General features: G+C 45.3%; 1 pseudogene across 1 annotated transcript; it reads right to left on the bottom strand.

Moving 5' to 3' along the window:
• Positions 1–3,941: 3,941 nt before the first annotated feature.
• Positions 3,942–15,122, bottom strand: LOC144133945 (putative phospholipase B-like 2 pseudogene; annotated as a pseudogene). Its single transcript, XR_013315112.1, has 4 exons — positions 15,085–15,122; positions 11,327–11,479; positions 6,284–6,443; positions 3,942–4,145 (listed from the first exon to the last, which is right to left on the bottom strand). The product of XR_013315112.1 is annotated as a putative phospholipase B-like 2 pseudogene (transcript).
• Positions 15,123–17,576: the final 2,454 nt, after the last annotated feature.

The following is a 17,576-nucleotide window of genomic DNA, read 5'->3' as shown; positions in this document are numbered from 1 at the left end:
GTCTTTCGGCGATCTTCGGCTGCCATGGGCACCTTCCAGTAACCAGAGCGCAAACCGAGAGAAGAGAAGAGTTCCGCTCCTTGAAGGCAGTCCAGAGCGTCATATATACGTTGGAGAGGGTAAACGTGCGTCCGTGTTACCTTATTCAGGCGGCGGTAATAAACGCAAAAACGATTAGAGTCATCCTCCTCCTTCACGAGTACCAGGGGCGAGGCCTACGGACTTAGGCCTGAATCAGGCCGCTCTGAAGTATGCATTCAACGTATTCCTGATTAACATGGCGCTCAGTGACAGAGACACGGTGCGGGCGCTGACGCAAAGGGGCATGGCCACCGGTGTTGATGTGATGGGTCGACGTGCGGCTCAAGGCGGATTGATTAAAGTCGAAGCTGGAACGAAACTGATCTTAGCAGCGCAAGAAGTTGAGTGTGTTGAGGTGCAGGAAGGGTGGCATTCATGGAGCGAAGTAAAATGTCTGTAGTTGAAATGTGCGGGAACCGGAGGGCTGAGGGCGTTTGCGACGAGGGATGGTGGATCGTCATTCTCGTCGCGATAGACAATGAAATCAATGAGCTGCACGGTTCCGAGACACTTACCGCGACGCACAGCGGAAGGATACGCAAACGTATTGGTCACAAACAATGCGGTAAGGCCAGCTGACAGGGTGAATACGGCATAATGTAGGGGTAGTGACTTGCGGCGGCGATATATTGGCGATGGCGCAAAAAGTACGGTTCCGTCGCGAAAAAGGTCACAAACTATGGGCACAAGAAGAGCAGAGCATGCAGGCCGCTCAACATCTTCGGCACCGACGGGTTTCTAATAACTAGCAGAAGGGGAAGCTCAACGCAAAGAACTTCAGTTAAGCAGGAGCACAATCGATGACGGCATTATGACGCGACAGGAAGTCTCAACCCAAGTTTATGTCATGAAGATACGTTGGAAAAAAAATTAGGCAGTGGCTTAGCTCTGGTTAAGCCAGGATATAAAAGCAAAAAGCTTCAGTTATGCTTGGTTTGACGTCATGGTTATGCTTCGTAGCTTAGCTGGTATTGTATACATTGTTTATCTATAGGCGTAGACTTGGTTACTCAATGGCATATGTTTACGAGTTAGACACAGAAGTCGTACCACGTGGTCGTTGTAACGGCGAGTCTTGGGATTTTCCTCTTTTGAAACTCTTGTTTACTCTTCCTCACTCGATTGGCTGGTGTGTGTGTGTGTGTGTGTGTGTGTGTGTGTGTGTGTGTGTGTGTGTGTGTGTGTGTGTGTGTGTGTGTGTGTGTGTGTGTGTGTGTGTGTGTGTGTGTGTGTGTGTGTGTGTGTGTGTGTGTGTGTGTGTGTGTGTGTGTGTGTGTGTGTGTGTGTGCGTGCGTGCGTGCGTGTGTGTGTGCGTGCGTGCGTGCGTGTGTGCGTGCGTGTGCGTGTGCGTGTGTGTGTGTGTGTGTGTGTGTGTGTGTGTGTGTGTGTGTGTGTGTGTGTGTGTGTGTGTGTGTGTGTGTGTTCACGGCAATTACATCTGGAGTCCCGCAAGGTTCTACGTTGAGTCCTTTGTTATTCAATCTATACGTTAATGATCTTGCTACCACTGTGCCTGTTTTATTGTTTCAATAGTCTGACGGCACCGTTAGTGTTTCACACAATGAAATATACTGATGCAGTCAGAGATGAACGTAAAAGCGCAAAAAACAAGGACGTAGAAAAAGGCACACAACCTACTCGCCCAAACTCAGCCTTTATTGCAGTTACATAATTACAGATGGCAGCTATTGAAGGCAAGGACTTGTTTAAGCCTAACCTTATCAATGTTTGTACTTGTAAAACGCAACTTATATGTTTTCATAACCCATTAAAACCATTTGAGTTGAGGCATCTTCGTTATTTTCATACTTCCTCCTGTTTTCAGTGTAACTGTGCATCAGTAACATATGCGCAGTCGGTCAAATATCTTCGACAGTGATCTTCCTTAGAACTCAAAACTTTATTTCGTTTGCCAAAGACTTCGTGCTGTATCGTGTCTGCTGTATAATATCAGATATTCCATGCCTTTTCCTGTCCGTAAATGTGTTACGCATACTCTAGCATATAGTGCGCATAGAGATGGAAGCACAGGGTGATTTCACTTCTGCGTTCACTTCTAAAGAATATTGCCTACGACCTGTATATTGGTAATGACATTGATATTTTTAGAAGATTAAACCTTAAAGTTTTTACGCTTTGTTAACAGAAACTGTTGTGTTAAAATTTCTGGTACCGTGAGTTCATCAATCCATAGGTTGTTGCACGTGGTTTAACGCCAAAATACCGTTACTACGTTCCTCGCTCCTCAACCCGGTACGAAAAAGGCACACGTCAGTACTATGTGCCTGCATGTTTCAATGGTATGCCACCTAGAGTACTCGGCAACAAAACTAAATACTCAAATGGCGTCCCTCATAGCCTGAGTCGCTTTGGGACGTTAAACTCCCATAAACCCACAAACCTAAAACTAATTACACATTGAAAAAAATGTTTTATTGAATTTTTTCATCCGTTGTTATTTTCTTAATTTCAAATTACTCTCATCCCTCTTGCTGGTGTAGTAGTTATATCTCTATGCTGTTAAATCTTTTCGTCAATTTCATTGCAACGTCTACATTTTCCTTTGTTTTGCCGAAGTTCGCTGTCTGCCAGGCGCGGCGACTCAAGCCCTTTGAGGCTTTAGTAGGCCTGATTTATGAGCCACCCGTCCGTCCGTCCGTCCGTCGTTCCGTCTCTCTCTGTGCTGTCGGTGATCCCCTGATCGAGCGCGCCGAGTCGTTGAGGGCAACAGCTCCGAAGAGCAACCTCACGCTTCACTGCCTATATTGCAAAGAGGGCAGGTCTATGGCAGACCTGCGAGGATGCAAGATTCTCATGATTCATCGCGATCAGCTGACGCGTGGTATCACCGAAGCGTTCACAATCAGGAAGAATGGCGCAGATTGCGTCAGTGCACCTTCAGTTAGCTTCCTAGCTGAAGAAGTATCGAACTAGCTAAAGAGCGCTCACCTATCACCTCTGCTAGCTGATATTTTCATTTAGTGTTTTTTTTTGTTTGCTTGCATCTTTTCATATTATTCATTGCCCTATCTGCAATATACCTTAAGTTGTTGCTTGTAGCACTAAGCTTATCTGCTGTTACTCCTCGTGTCCCGTTTTTGAACTAAATTGACTTCAACATAACGATATCTTCATTCAATAATTTCAAAATTAGTTGTCATATTATTCACTTTCGTTGCCGCCAAACTACAAACTATTGCATCACAAAATACTCAACGTTTTAACTTGGTTAACCTAATAATAGTGCGGAAGCACTGATTTTTGGTAGAATTCGGCCAAGGTGAAATTTCGGGGGTAACCGGGGCCAAGTGTGAAGGCAAGCATTGTGTTGGGCATGGTCAAATATGGTTGCACGTCGATTTTTTGGTGCAAATCATCCATGGTCAAATTTTGGGGATGGCCAATTTTTGAAACTGGAACCGGCTAAGTTAGGAGGTAACCATCGTGTTCAGCACGGTCGATTGTGGTTCGGTATTGATTTTGGACAAAATCTGCCAAGGTCAAATTTCGGGGATGCAAGGGCCAAACTTAGTGGTGACCACCGTGCTGGGCATAGCCGAATGCGGGGTTGGCCGGGCCATATTTGTAGCTATCTGTGTTATGTTTTTTTTATCTTTGCATGGCATCGCTGCTACTAGGTGTCGGCGTAAGATCGGATGGCAAGATTCTCGGTCGGTGTCGGTGAACGTATGAGTGCTTGCGCACTGTAACAGCGAGTTAGGTTTCTGCTATGGCAGACAGCGGCGCTCAAGACGTGGTTCGAGTGCAGCATTTCAGCTTAATTCAGGCAGCCAGCGCAATAAACCGATTTATTTGAGAAGCCAAGAGGAGCCCAACGATGCGCTATTCTGCGGGTTCGGTCAGGCGGACGGATAGGGCCCCCGCAGTCCACCTAGTGCCGGTTGCCACTTGTGGTGGACCGGGCCAAACTGCCACTTATCCGGATGACCAACGTGGATGTCCGGAAACCCGCTGGTGCTCCACTGGAACGGTGGCTGAGTTATCCAAGTGGGTCCGCTCACTCCCACGAACTCCAGAGATGCAAAAAGTTCGCTATTCGTCACCTGCGCATGTGTAAATATGCGCGTGCTGCTGTTGCTTTCCACCGGGTTAGAAGATAGCCCTTTCCCGCGGAGATTTGCCACCATTTCCAGTGCTGTTGGCAAAGTGCTAACTTAAGTCTGTGTAAGTAGCTCGACATAAATGTACATTTAGTCGAACTCATAACCTTCACTGTCAACCGGCTTACCTAATGGACTAAGTTATGCCTGCTTTTTGTTTGAAACTCGCTCTTCTACTCCGAACTCAAATGAAGCTGCGATTTATCAAGAATAAACAAGAATAAGGTTGATTTTACTAAAAACTTAACAGGATCCGGTGAAACTAAACGGGCTGAAAGTGTAACAGAATACAGCGAGAACATATTGAGGCAGTAATACTCGTTATCATATTCTTAGCTGACAGTGACCAAAATAAACTGCCTGGTTGCTGATTGAGAGTATGTTTCTCAGAACAATGTCTGTAATTGTAGGGCGGAGCGTGATACAATGTTAGTAAAGCTGCAGGTTGGCCTACTCAATTGTTTTTTTTTTTTGTGCTCAACTTCCTCAGAATGCAGCTCTAGTTACGACAAGCCATTAAAAAGTAGCACCCAGAGAGGCAGAGTGTGAAGAATGAAATATTTTTTCCCGGGAATTTCGTCCCTACATATATATTTCAATATAATCGGCTTCTAATTTGTGGCGAATGAGAATTTCTTCAGAGGACACCGGACATTTAGTTATTACTGGTTACGGTAAATGAGTTCTGAATCAAAACACATCAGCCCTACGTCGGCAATTTGGTCAGGCACGTCGTGCCGACATCAAAAGCTATAGACCAAATTAGGTGCTAGCGTTATCTTTATCGAGGGTTGTTCCAAAGTTTCTTAGCGCGATAAAGCTAAATCATTCCGAGTGATGGCGCTTGTCGAGGCGATAGACATGCTGTTTCACCTATGACTCTCAGCAAAATGCTCTATTTACACTTGAAGAGCAATGCCTTCCGCATAGCATTGTCAGCGCGCTTGCTGTGTAACTAGCATTATATATTTAATTTTTTAACCAATAATGTTAGGCTCCTATATTTATTGGGAGGCTTGTAGCCCACCGGTGGCAATATCCTGAAGTTCAAGGAATTTCGAAACTGCTCTTCTCGTTGCCGCTGCAGCACCAGGAATTTTGGGACGGCTCATTGCAAAACTGAAATGCGTGTTTAGAAATAGCGCTTCGTCGTGAGGCCCTTGCCGTTCAGCTATTGCACATTTTACGCACCTTTCCAACAAGAGCTGCCTTGGCGTCGCCATATCGCTCGCTGGGCTGTTGGGTGCGCCTGACTTAAGTTCATGGAATGCGTTCATGGAGTGGAATGGGTTTGCAAAAGCCCCGAGTGGAGGCGTTACGGCATCCTAGTAGCCTGATAGAAAGGTCTATACGTGGTCGTTTTTGTAGCTGTGTGGTGGGTTCGACTCCCGCTTCTGGCCGGTTAGCCACCGGCTTCTTCAAATAGGAACGACAATAGTCCGGCCTGGTGCTAGGCTGGTGATCAGCCTTGTTCTTGGGAAAGGAGCCTGCATTGGGATGTGCTGGGTTCGACTCTCGCTGCCGGCCGGGTACCCATCGGTTTTCTAAAATGGATACCAGCTAGGCCCAAGGATATGCATGGCTTTAAATCTAAATAAAGAAAGGATCACCGCGACGTTACATAGCGCCGTGCTCAACTGCCCAACGGCCACTTCGAAAGCAATCCGGCCGCGCCGGTCGACCCAACTCACTGAGCGCCGGCGTTAATGGCGCTGAACGCTGCGCTCGAGTGGCGCCTCATGGGCATTGCAGGTTGCCTATAGTAGAAGGGCAGAAGCACGTAGCCACTGCCACCTCTTTAAAAAAGTTCTGTTTTTGTGCCCTTAACGGCGGCAGCACCTCCGGCGCTGTCTGTGCGATTGCGTTTAAAGAAGAGCGGAAAAATGAATAAAGCTGCGACGATTACTTGGTTAGGTAGGGTTTCCCTTAAAATGAGGAAATATTAAGGCCAGCTAGGATCACGGCTTGAAAAACTTAAGCCACAAACTGAAACTTTCATGCCCTAATGATCAATAAAGTTCAACATTTGAACCTGCAAAATGTGATTATCAGTTTCCTCTACAGCTATGACATGTCATTACCTTGGCGTCAATGCCACCCACGGCGCGGCGATACATCTCTGGGAATATGTACTTCCCTGACAGGCAGAGAAGGTCATGGCGTGCAGCTACAGCATACACAGGGTTATACGGCGGAGTACAGTTGCATCGTGATAGTGGGTCGTTCTTGTAATCGTTGTATCTGCAAGAAAAACGTATTGCACCTTAACCAACCGCACAGATTCGGAGTTTGCATTCTCCATGTACAAACCAGTAAGTGTTGCTCTCTTTAAACTGTTTTGAATATATGAATCTTTAGTACAGGATGCAACAAGGTCGGGTTTTATTCCTTGGATGCAAATTTAACGTGCTCAAAGTGAACTTATTGTCAGTTTTGAGGCAGCATTTTCAAAGCGTTCAAGACACTGGTGTACTCGAGGCGATTCAGTCAGGCTCATGTTCACGAGACAGCTAAGAGGCGTCTGAGAATTTTCGTTATGGAGCCTGCATTCTGTCCATTAGTCCACATTTCTTTTCATCACCATCAGCCTAGCTACGCCCAGTGCTGAGCAAAGGCCTCTCCCATGTATCCATGTACCCTGTCCTCTGCCAGCTGGGGCCACCGTATCCCCGCAAACTTCTTAATATCATCCGCCCACCTAACTTTCTGCTGCTCCCTGCTACGCTTGCCTTCTCTTGGAATCCACTGCGTTACCTCGCCAATTGGCAATCGCCAATTTCATCTCTCCACACATGTTCAATCATTGCGATGCGCTAGCGTAATTGAGGGCAAAGCGGCGGACACAGAGGAAGTTTCCCGTTTTCAGAACTGAAAATGGAAAAATATGAACTACGCTGACAGTAAATTTCAGACAAATAATGAAGAAAATTCTGTTTTTGCAATGCAGTAGTTCAGAGGCGCATTATCGCATTCCACCAGCCAAAACAAAAATTTAATTTATCGAAGCTATATTAGATCTTAATATGCAGTGCTTTCGTCGATGACGCAGTCGGTTCACTTCAACCAATCGTTCTGCTTCTTAAATTTATGATGCAGATGTCATCCGCCTACTTATATAATTCTTATACGTTCGTCAAGCAACGCGAAATCAATGGCTCTATTGACAAAAAGCTGCACCTTTGAATTCAACTGAATTTTTTCTACAGGGAATATACTTTAAACCGAAAAAACCAGACGTCATAGACATAAATGAACAAACTTGGAAATAGCACTATGTTTCAAACTTAATGCAAGCTGAAACGCAAGTTGAGATTCCGGAAATCAAAACGTCGTGTAAAAAAGAGAGCTATTTGTGCTAAAATACAGTGCAGCCAGCACTTCAATTGCTAATATAAATGTCGACGGTAACTTAACTGAAGCCACTGTTAAAGCCAAAACAATTTCAAATTGACATAAATTTATTGTTTTCCACTCTGGAGATGCGTTGGCACCAACTGTACGCATCAAAAGAAAATGCAGACAGCATGTCAAACAGGGAACTCAAAGCTAGGCATTACTCGCTGAATGTATCTGCTAACATAGTGAATATTTACGACAGAAGCTTATCGTGTACAGAAGTAATCAGTGGCCGGCTTTTAAACGCATCGCAGCAGACAATGCGAGCGTGTTTATCCGCTGCTGGCACTAAAGTGGCAGGGCACTCAGGAAACCGAACTTTTATAACGAGATCATATGTCTGCTGTAAAATATGGAGACATTTACCACGTTGTACACTTTTTTCCAGCCAAGCTTACAAAGGAAAAATTAGAGAAGTCATCTGTATTAGGAAAGAAGACAGTAGAACTCAAAGATAAAATTTTACCGACTATTTACAAGCTACGTATCCAATGTGCTTCAACAGGTCCTCCAAATCACCGCGGAGGCTCAGTGGTTATAGTGCTCGGCTGCTGGCCTGATCGACGCGCGTTTGATCACTCACGGCGGTCGCATTTGAATGGAGGCGAAATGCTAGAGAACCGTGTATTGTGAGATGTCAGTGCACTCTAATGAAGTGCAGGTGGTCGACATTTTACGCAGCTGACCACTAAATCGTTCCTCACAGCCTGAGTCGCTTTGGGGTGTTAAACCCCATAACGAAACCGAACAATACACTTGGCCTCTTCGAAGACAATCATCCTGACATTGAACAACTCATGCAGAGTTTGTCGAAGGTTTACTCGTGGTTACTTCACTAGTTGAATATATAGGCGATATAAAGGATGATATTTTTTAGCGTTTACAGATATTTTTTTGAAAAACTCTGCAAGAATCGTCGGTGTGGTGTCTGCAGGTATATTGCACAGAAAGGCGGTCATTATGTCGGTAATCAAGCTTAATAATTAACTGTTAACAAAAATAAATAATGAACTTTTTAGCTTTTATTTTAGGGGCAAGATTATATTGCGAAATTGCTGGCCAGCTACATCCACGGTGAGACTAGTTTAAAACATTTTCTATCTCGACAATGTGGTTTGACTTATCGAAAGTCATAATTGCTCATATCAAAAATTGTTGTGTTGGCCTTGTCACTTTGCACATTTATAAAGTATTGTCGCTCGCATATATCCAACAGCAAATATAGACGGCGTTTTTGTATTTTATGGCACAGATGCAGTTGAAGTGATTTTGGCGACGATACCATTCGCAGCGCCACCATTTTATAAACATGCAAAGCGGCCAAGCTAACTCAAAAAGCTTTGAAAAGGAAAATTTTGACGTTGGATGTTGGAGTATTGGCTATTGGATTGTTGGATTATTCACGTTAGACTGTTGACCCATATCATGTTTAAATGTCTGCTTTGCTGTATACTCCAACTATAAGGAGGTATTTCTCATAGTTTGCCCAATGAAAATGGGGAAAACATCAGCCTGTGTCCAGTTTTTACAATAGCATTTTAAATGAAAAAATCGGACTTCAGCTCTCTCATTACGTAAAGCCTTTAAGTACTGGCAGAACAAGATACAGACAGAACTTTTCCCTTAAGTCAATATTTTCTAAAAGAAAATCTCACATGAATAGCTTTTTCTCGCCCACCATAAAAAGATGGAATTCCATCTCAGTAGAGGTATAATAATGAAAGAACTTTGCACAACAGTTAGAAACATTTTTGTCGCCCACAAGCTAGGTGAAACATAATCAGTGTTTCCAAGCCACCTTTTTTCATTGTACGCAATTCAAATTCCTTCATTTTTTGACGTTTTTTTCGTCTTTGTGTTTAGCACAGCAATCTTCCCACCTGTTTGTAATTTCATATGTGCGGTTTTTCTCCTTTTTTCTAGTCATTGTGCTAGTGCTAGAAATTACCCGTTTTGAGTAGCACTGCTGAAGCCTGCATCCTGTTATTGAGTTTTTATTGTTGTCTTGCATTGGCATGCCTTGTATTGTATTGCCACTCCTGCTTGGGCCAATTTTTGGCCTTAGGATAAACAAATATCAACTACAAACGATACACAATCCGACCCATTCCTAGGCACTATGTACAGGCAACCAACGGAATTAGTGAACAGAGCCGGTTAGAAAGGTAGAGGAAGTTTGGCTAAGTGGCGCGGTAGAACTGCTTGCTGTTTAACATCTCCGCAGTGTCACAGGTGAGTACCGGCGTAGATTTAGGAAAATAAAAAGACGAAAAGCATATAAAATTTCAGAAAGTGTCTTTCGGCCGGCCTATTCATTTTTACCGCAAGGAAAAAAAACAATAAAAATGGTTTACATGTTCTGACAATGATCCTTTATGTAGTTATTTTTCGTTTGCAGCAAAAAAGAATTAGGTGCCGCATAGTTACTAACAATAGCCATTTTTTACTCCCGCGTTGTCTTTTTCAGACAAGGTGCTACGCATTTATGGTCAATCGTATATCCTTAGCGTTGCTCCATATAACGGGCATTAACGCCTCAACCACGCCTTTGCCACGTGGAATAAATTGCAGGTAATTCTAATACCGTTCAGTGCTTGCTCGGTTTATTCCTGGCACTCGGCAATGAATGTATGCTTTTTCAAACGATATCCATGGCTAATTGTTGTTGCGTGCCCATATGCGAAGCTATTGCTATTGCACACGGCAAAAAGAATGATTCCGGGAAAACTTTGGCAGCATGCAATGGTTCAGCGAACATCTAAACATTCGCACGTCGCCTCATCTGCAATGCGATACCGTGCATATAGGGCCGCTCTAGTCGGAAAGGACGCCACCCGCGTTATTCGATCAGTAGTGAGATTTATACTAGAGCATTATAAATTAGGATGACGCCATTGCTGCGAGTTATGGAAAACAAAATGATAGGGATAACATTAAGAGCGAGGAAGAGAGCAGAATGGGCCAGTGGATAAACGCTGTTTAAGAATATCCCAGCTTAAATCAGCCAGAGGAGAAAACTTGGCCACTTGAGACAAAGAAATATATTCTAATGGAAGGCAAGCGTACTGAACGGCGTCAGAAAGTCATGTGGGCAGAAGAAATCAAGAAGTTTGCAGTGGCTATATGCACGCAGCTGGCAGAGTACAAAGTTGATTCGATAGATATGGGCGAGGCCTTTGTCCTACAGTGAACATATGATGATCGTAATGATGATGATTATTAGAAACCAATATAGCAATCTTAACGAGATTCATTTCGATTCCGGCATAGCATTACGCAGCTGTGCTTGTAACTGCACCTGTAATTATCCCCTTATTCAGTAAGGGTTCTTCTAATACAAATCATACATGAGAAATAGATAATTCATTCTTACAATTTTATCGGTCGCCAGTTATCTTGGATGATGGGTAGACCACGAATTATTGTGACATGAGCACTGCACACGAATGAAATCAGCTCTCGCTAATATAAGTTTTCGTTGCCTGATGCGCACAGCTAGAGGGCTGTATGCACGGCTCACACAGACTGTAACTCACGGTCCCTTGCTGAGTGATTGGGCCAGGCATGGAGCTGCTAACTTCGTCCTTTACGAGGTTCGGTGCAGATGTAAGTGGAGCTCAAGCATCTAACGCTGGAAGCTGTCACTTTCGTTTCATGCAGAGAATGTTGCCATGTAGTGAAGGAAAGCATTTGCTTACGAACACTCCTGTGCGACGACATTCACCTACCCCATGTATTTTAAAGTAGAATCCAAGTCCTTGAGTTTGGTGTGGTCACGCCTAAACATCTTGGCACGAGGGCAATCGTCGTACGTGTAGTAGTCGCCGTACAGTTCCACTTTCTGCGGTTGTCCACTGATGGTGTAGATGTCCTCGAAGTAGCTGGAGGACGGAAGCATCGACAGTTCATAAAATTAAGAACTCAAAGATTACTACAGCGATGATGAACTACATACATTTATCTCTATTATTGTCGCGATTATCCGCCAGTGGTTGCTAGTGCGTGCAGAAAAGAAACGAATAAAATACAAGACAAATCACACACCAACGAATAAATACACGACAACAAGCACTCAACACTGGAAAACAAAGAGTGTTCACCAAGTCATCGAGCGTCCCTGGTGAAACGATGCGGATGCTATGGCCGGGAAGAACACTGGTCGGAGAAGCGGGGAGCGTTGCAAGCTTCTCGGAACGGCGCCGTAGACCCCGGCAGCAGGCGGAACGGAGGTTAAACACAGGGTGGCGCTCGATGGCCCGGTGATTGAGAAGGTCGCACACCAACACGCCAACAACGCGCGCGCCACAGGAGGTCGGCGGCTGGTGGTGTATTGTTGTACGCCCCGGGAACGTGATTATGGCACGGCAGCCACAGGATGCAGGAGGTCTGGCGTCGGCGATCCAAGGGAGGCGTACGAATACCGCACGGAACTGCCGTCCGACAGCTGCCACCTCCACGTTTGAACGTCATGTCCCTGCTGCGCTGCCTTCCTCAACGCCTCGTATCTTAGAAACGTCATCCCTGCGCTCCTCGTGTCATACAGCACTTCTTTCTATTCTCTTCTTCCGGCCACACTTGCGGGCGCACCGTGCACCGCGGCTTCGCCAGCGGGCGCAACGCTCCGATGTCAACTCACAACACTTCAACAGCTCGCGCACGTGACATCACAATTAACGCCCTTAGATTAGCTTTCATCAGGTAATCTCATATTGTTATCAATATTAGCAATTTTCATCTGACTCCTAGTGTATAAGACCCGTCCCACTAACAACGCTCATGTTGTGATACCAGATTATTGACGCCAGGAGTCAAATCTCACAGAATATATCCACCATAACTGAACTGCCACCTGCCCCAGTGCAAGCGCCGTGGGTGTTGATGCTGACCCTGAAAGCACTCCTTCAAATCATGGCCAATGAAGTACAACGCCGGTGTACCGATACGTGGTTCCTCGCCAGGATCTCCACTGTGCGCATAAGGCAATTCACGTGAGCGTGGTACACGCCGACCATAATGTGGACATTTTGTTAGGCGGTGGTGGTCAGCAGTGGAGCTGTCGTTACTTCTCTCGACATCGTTTTTCCTTCTACAGTGCTACCTTAGTAAAGGACTCACTCCGAGGGGCACACCCACCCTCCCCCCACTAATGCAGCCAAATTCAACCACACCCATACGGGATAAGCAGGTCACGCAATGGGTTATCTTAATACGCCGCATGCAGCACTTAGCCAAGTCAAGCCTCGGATAGGTGAACTCACAGAGATTGACAGTGGCAAGCGACACGCAGCTGTCCTCTCCCTTCGTCACAAAGCATGGCGCAAAGTCTTGCAGCGAGTTTACAGAAATGCCCCTATTCGAAGCTTTCTCTCCCTTGAACAAAACCGTAGTCCACCGTTCTTTTATGGCGCAACATTGAACCCATGTAATACAGGCGCCGTATTCTCTGCATATACGTTTCTTTTTCTTTCAGTTTGGTCCTCCGCCATTGGCGACTCGTCAAAGGGACGTAGTAGAAGACGGCAGCTGGTCAGAGAAAAAGCAAACCCATGATGTCACAAATTTACAGAACTGCGTCCGGAGCCTACGTCACACTGGTGGACCACTGCGAACGGTGACAAATGATGGTGCGCAACGGCGCATTTAACACGTCTGAGGAGCTTTACCGATATTAATCCAGCCTCGGCAGCGAAACGAGGCGGCGGTGGTGCGACTAATTGAACCAGCATCGACCGGCTGCCTAAGCCGGGCGGGATTCGGTGACAGGAGGGTGGCTATCAGCGGCGTCGGGGCCAGACCGGGCGTGGCTTGTGATTGGCCATTTTCTCTCCTACCTGTTATGGTTTCATCGCAACTGACAGAATGAAAACGAAATTGGAAAGCAATTAAACGCTATAAAATATACCCGAGGTTGACATGACAAATTCAAGCAGTTGAAGGAGCTTCATTAAAACTCCCGCGTTCACCTGGGAGCCAGCAAGAACGCTGTTTTTTGAATAAGGCGATGCGTGTTCCTGAGAGGATAAGCAGGAAAATCACCAGGTTCACGTAATAGTTTCGCTTGTCCGCGTTAAATTGGATTTTCGCAATCGATGATTGAAATACTCATACGAAGCAAGCTATAGTACATTTCGCCATCTACTTTGATGGTCAAAGCTTTCTTACAGATGCAGGCATTTTGGTAACTTATCTGAAAGAGCAAAGTAACACCCTCATGCTAATAATAACACCCAAATCTAAGACCTCATTGCGTCGCCTGTTTGACATATATCAAAATAAACATCAACAAAAACATAACGGACACTTAGCTCTGTATACAAGGTAGGTAATATAGGACTCACTGATACACAATAAGCGCGAAGTATGACCCACAGGGTGTGCACACAACGTTATATGGTAGGGCACACTGTACGACTAGGTTACAGCAATTACAGCATTGCGGCGGTCTTGAGACATACTGGCCCATCCTAAAGAACGTGAGCCACACCTTCGACTCGAATAGACATGAGGTGGCGGCAAACGTGGCAATAACCGTATCCGTCGGAGTCTTTACTCCTTTAAACACCCGGGTGCAACGATGGACGGAAATCACCCCAGCAGGGGAGAGTTTCTCCAGCGCCTCTGAAGAACTGAGCCGCGGGTCAGCTGCCCACTCTAGTCATTTAGAGCTCGACAAGTGCGGAGGAATAAAAGCGCTCACCGAGTGACCTCCCAAGGAAGTATACTTCTATAAATCAATGACACAGGCCTGGTCTGCTCATCTGCACAAAATTCCTCCTCTGCCGGTTTGCCGGACATCACCGATCATCATGAAGAAAGGCGAGATGGCCTGAAACGCATCCTGGATTGCATTCGGGTTGTTCTATTATCTGCCGCCTCTATCCAAACGGTCTGCAGCAACACGAATGCTGCCGATGCCACCCGGAAAGAAGGCGTCCAGGGGGAGTCAGTCTGTGCGGAGGCTTGCCGACCAGGGGAAGTTCCCCTACCCAGGAGAGGACGTCTACATCTGCCCTAACCACCGGCAAACATTTCGCATTGAATAGGGTAGCGCGTCCGTCCACCACCCTGCCGTCGTCTTGAATAGCCGAGTTTGCTAGGGTAAACTCGTTGATTCCGCTCACAATCTGGTCGCACAAAATGCTGTCTCAAAATTCTGTGAGATTGCATATTGCGGCCAATCTCTTCAACGAAGCAATGCAGTCACTTACGGTCTCTCCCTGTTTCGGAGCCATAAGAAAAACTTGAAACTTGCTGCCACTTCCAACGCGCGAGGAGCGTAGTGCTTGCCTAGTATTGTTTCATTATTTCAAATCACGGATTTAGTCGTTAAGAGTTGTACATTTCGCACGTGCTGCATCGAACTCCTGAGTTTTGCCTTCAAGCCCTTGTTCTGCTTTTGCAGGCCCCTAAATGTATCCTAATTTGGTTTAACAAACAATTTGTTCGTTTATTGTTACCATTGGCGGAAAGAATAAAATATACTTACGGGACGTTGTAACTCGCTCAATAGCTGCTGCTGCACAGTTGAAGACTTATATCGTCGTATCTCGTGATACCTCTGAAACATATGCACACAACTGCAAAGCAAGTCTTGTCTGAGCGTCGTAAGCTACCTAAAAAACACTGCAGAGTTTCAGTACACAATCTGAATTGTAGATAATTCAGGTAGTTCTTTAAGCTAATGATTAACGGTGAGCCTCGACCCATCCTGATCATCAAAAAGTTATCCTTGTTCAGGAAACCTTAATCCTCTCCGCCCTTTAAAGCTGGACGCGGCTTTGAAAGTCCAAAAATAGCCACAAGATAGATTTTTCATTGTTGTATCGGCTTATGAGCCTCGTTTTTTTTCTGTACCCACGTTTCATTGGTGAAATTTCCCGGAAAGTACTGTGAAATAGTGTTTCGTGCATTACGCCGGCTCTGCATTGCGGGAAACTCTAAAACAAGTGGCGCTCCTCTTAGATACCTAGATACTCACCTTGCGAAGCAGATTTCTGCACGACTGTTTAACCCAAGTTGACCCCTTTTGTTTTGTCGCAGTCCTAGCAGCATAGTCGGCACATTTTTTTCTTTAAAATTTGTAAATTTTAATTTCGTGCACGGAATTTCCTTTTCACTCTACCTACATCCAGGGCACTGCATCGCAAAAATTCAAAACCAAACTTTGCACTTTGAAAAATAAAAAAATTCTAAGAATGACCTGGCCTGTAGCAGGCCAGTAGGCACGCAATCGATGTGAGCCAGCCTTCTGCCGCATTTATTTTTCACTATATTCAGAGGAAAAATATATATTAGCAAACATATTTCTAGAGTTGTAACAGTGAAAGTTTGCGAAAGCAGTCATAAAGCTATTTCTAATATGCTCAGAAAATTTCATTTCAATATATCAAGAAACACAAAAACTTTTGCTAAACGACTCGCCGCACCTTAAGTAAACTGCGGATGAATCTCCTCACTGAAAGCAGCCATAGAAACCACAACAGCGCATAGACCTGATCCCACCTGTGTACAGTGCTTGAGTAGGCGCCTCGAACTGCACGGCAGACGCCCGGCGGTAGCCTCTAAGTTCAAGATAGCTCTAACAAAAGCGCAGGGAGTGCGAATGCTGCATGCATTCGAGGTCAGTCGGGATATCACCATGCTATACCCGTAATCTCACCGGCCAAGCGCGCAAGTGAATTTATATCGGTGCGTTTAAGTTTAAGACAAGATAAGCAAGCTCTGCAACGTACTCTATCAATGTTACATTGTTCTTGCATGCGTTATATCCTCGCCCCGGTGTTTAAAGCTTCGTACAGTTCATAAGATTCATAAGTAAATATGTTTAGTTAGAGAAACAACATGTGAAATGAGATTTAAATATCTAAATTAGAACTATAAGTATCTTACTTTCTGTGCGAAAAGGCGGTGAGCCTTATTAACTTCCAGTTCTATCAATCTCGGCTTTCCACCACACCGGCGGCAGGCACATGGCTACGGAGCAGGCAGAACAGATCGCTTGCGTCCGACAGGATACGTATAAGTTCCGCCATCCTCTGGTCTGCGTCAGCTAGCGATAAACACATATGGCTAGATTGGTTGCTGCACATTCGCCGAAGGCGTCACGAACAGCGACGCACCCTGTAGGAATGTGTTGTTACTCCCAAAGCTAGATTGCGTTGCCTCGAAGGAATGCTTGTGCACCGCAGTAAGCCAAAAAGAGCTGCCCATTTATCGCAAACAATTTTATGACAGCGGTGACACTAAGCAAAGGCGAGGGCCTCAGTAGTTTGTGGTATATGACTAAGGCTAAGCCACTCATTGCTATGTTAAACAATTGGGTGCAGAAATTACTGGGCGCAAGATACGTTCTGTAAAGAAAAATCTAGAAGAGGGGATTGAAGGCCGCAAGGTAAATGTAGGGTGGCTTGCGTAACATTATGTCCTCTACGGGACCTTGTTACCGTTAGTGCACCTGCGTCCAACTCGACTCATTTCTTGTCCATATCCCACGCACAGGCTTGTAGAAACTTGACACCATGCTCGAAACTTACGCATGACGCAAATAAACATGGCTTTTCAGCGATTCGTTTCACATATACGCAAGCAACCTGTAAAGGCACTGACACTTCACCTGCTCTAAATTTTACGCCTAGCTTTGACAAGTGCTTTGCTTCGCGGTGAAAAAGTGCCGATTCCTCGCCTGGCAAATTTTCTCTTTCCCCCTGCCTTCACCTGGGTTTCGCAAAAGAAAAAAAGACTCCATGAGATAGCTACCTCTGCATACCTGTCAAATTTTCATCTTTCTCAAAGTATCATAAAGTGCTTCCGATTTCTGTTGTATGTTGTTATTCTGACGTGTCTGTCTAGCGTCTAGATACAGTGCAACAACAATTTTGACGTTCATTTATTTTACAGATCTTTTGGCGCCAGGTCAAGAGTCCACAAACGAACCAAAATCTAAGAGTCACACACGGACAACCCGCAGCATTAAAATTC

This window comes from Amblyomma americanum, chromosome 5, assembly GCF_052857255.1.
Source record: "Amblyomma americanum isolate KBUSLIRL-KWMA chromosome 5, ASM5285725v1, whole genome shotgun sequence".
NCBI classification, from domain to species: domain Eukaryota; kingdom Metazoa; phylum Arthropoda; class Arachnida; order Ixodida; family Ixodidae; genus Amblyomma; species Amblyomma americanum.
This window is presented reverse-complemented; position numbering and strand designations above follow the sequence as displayed.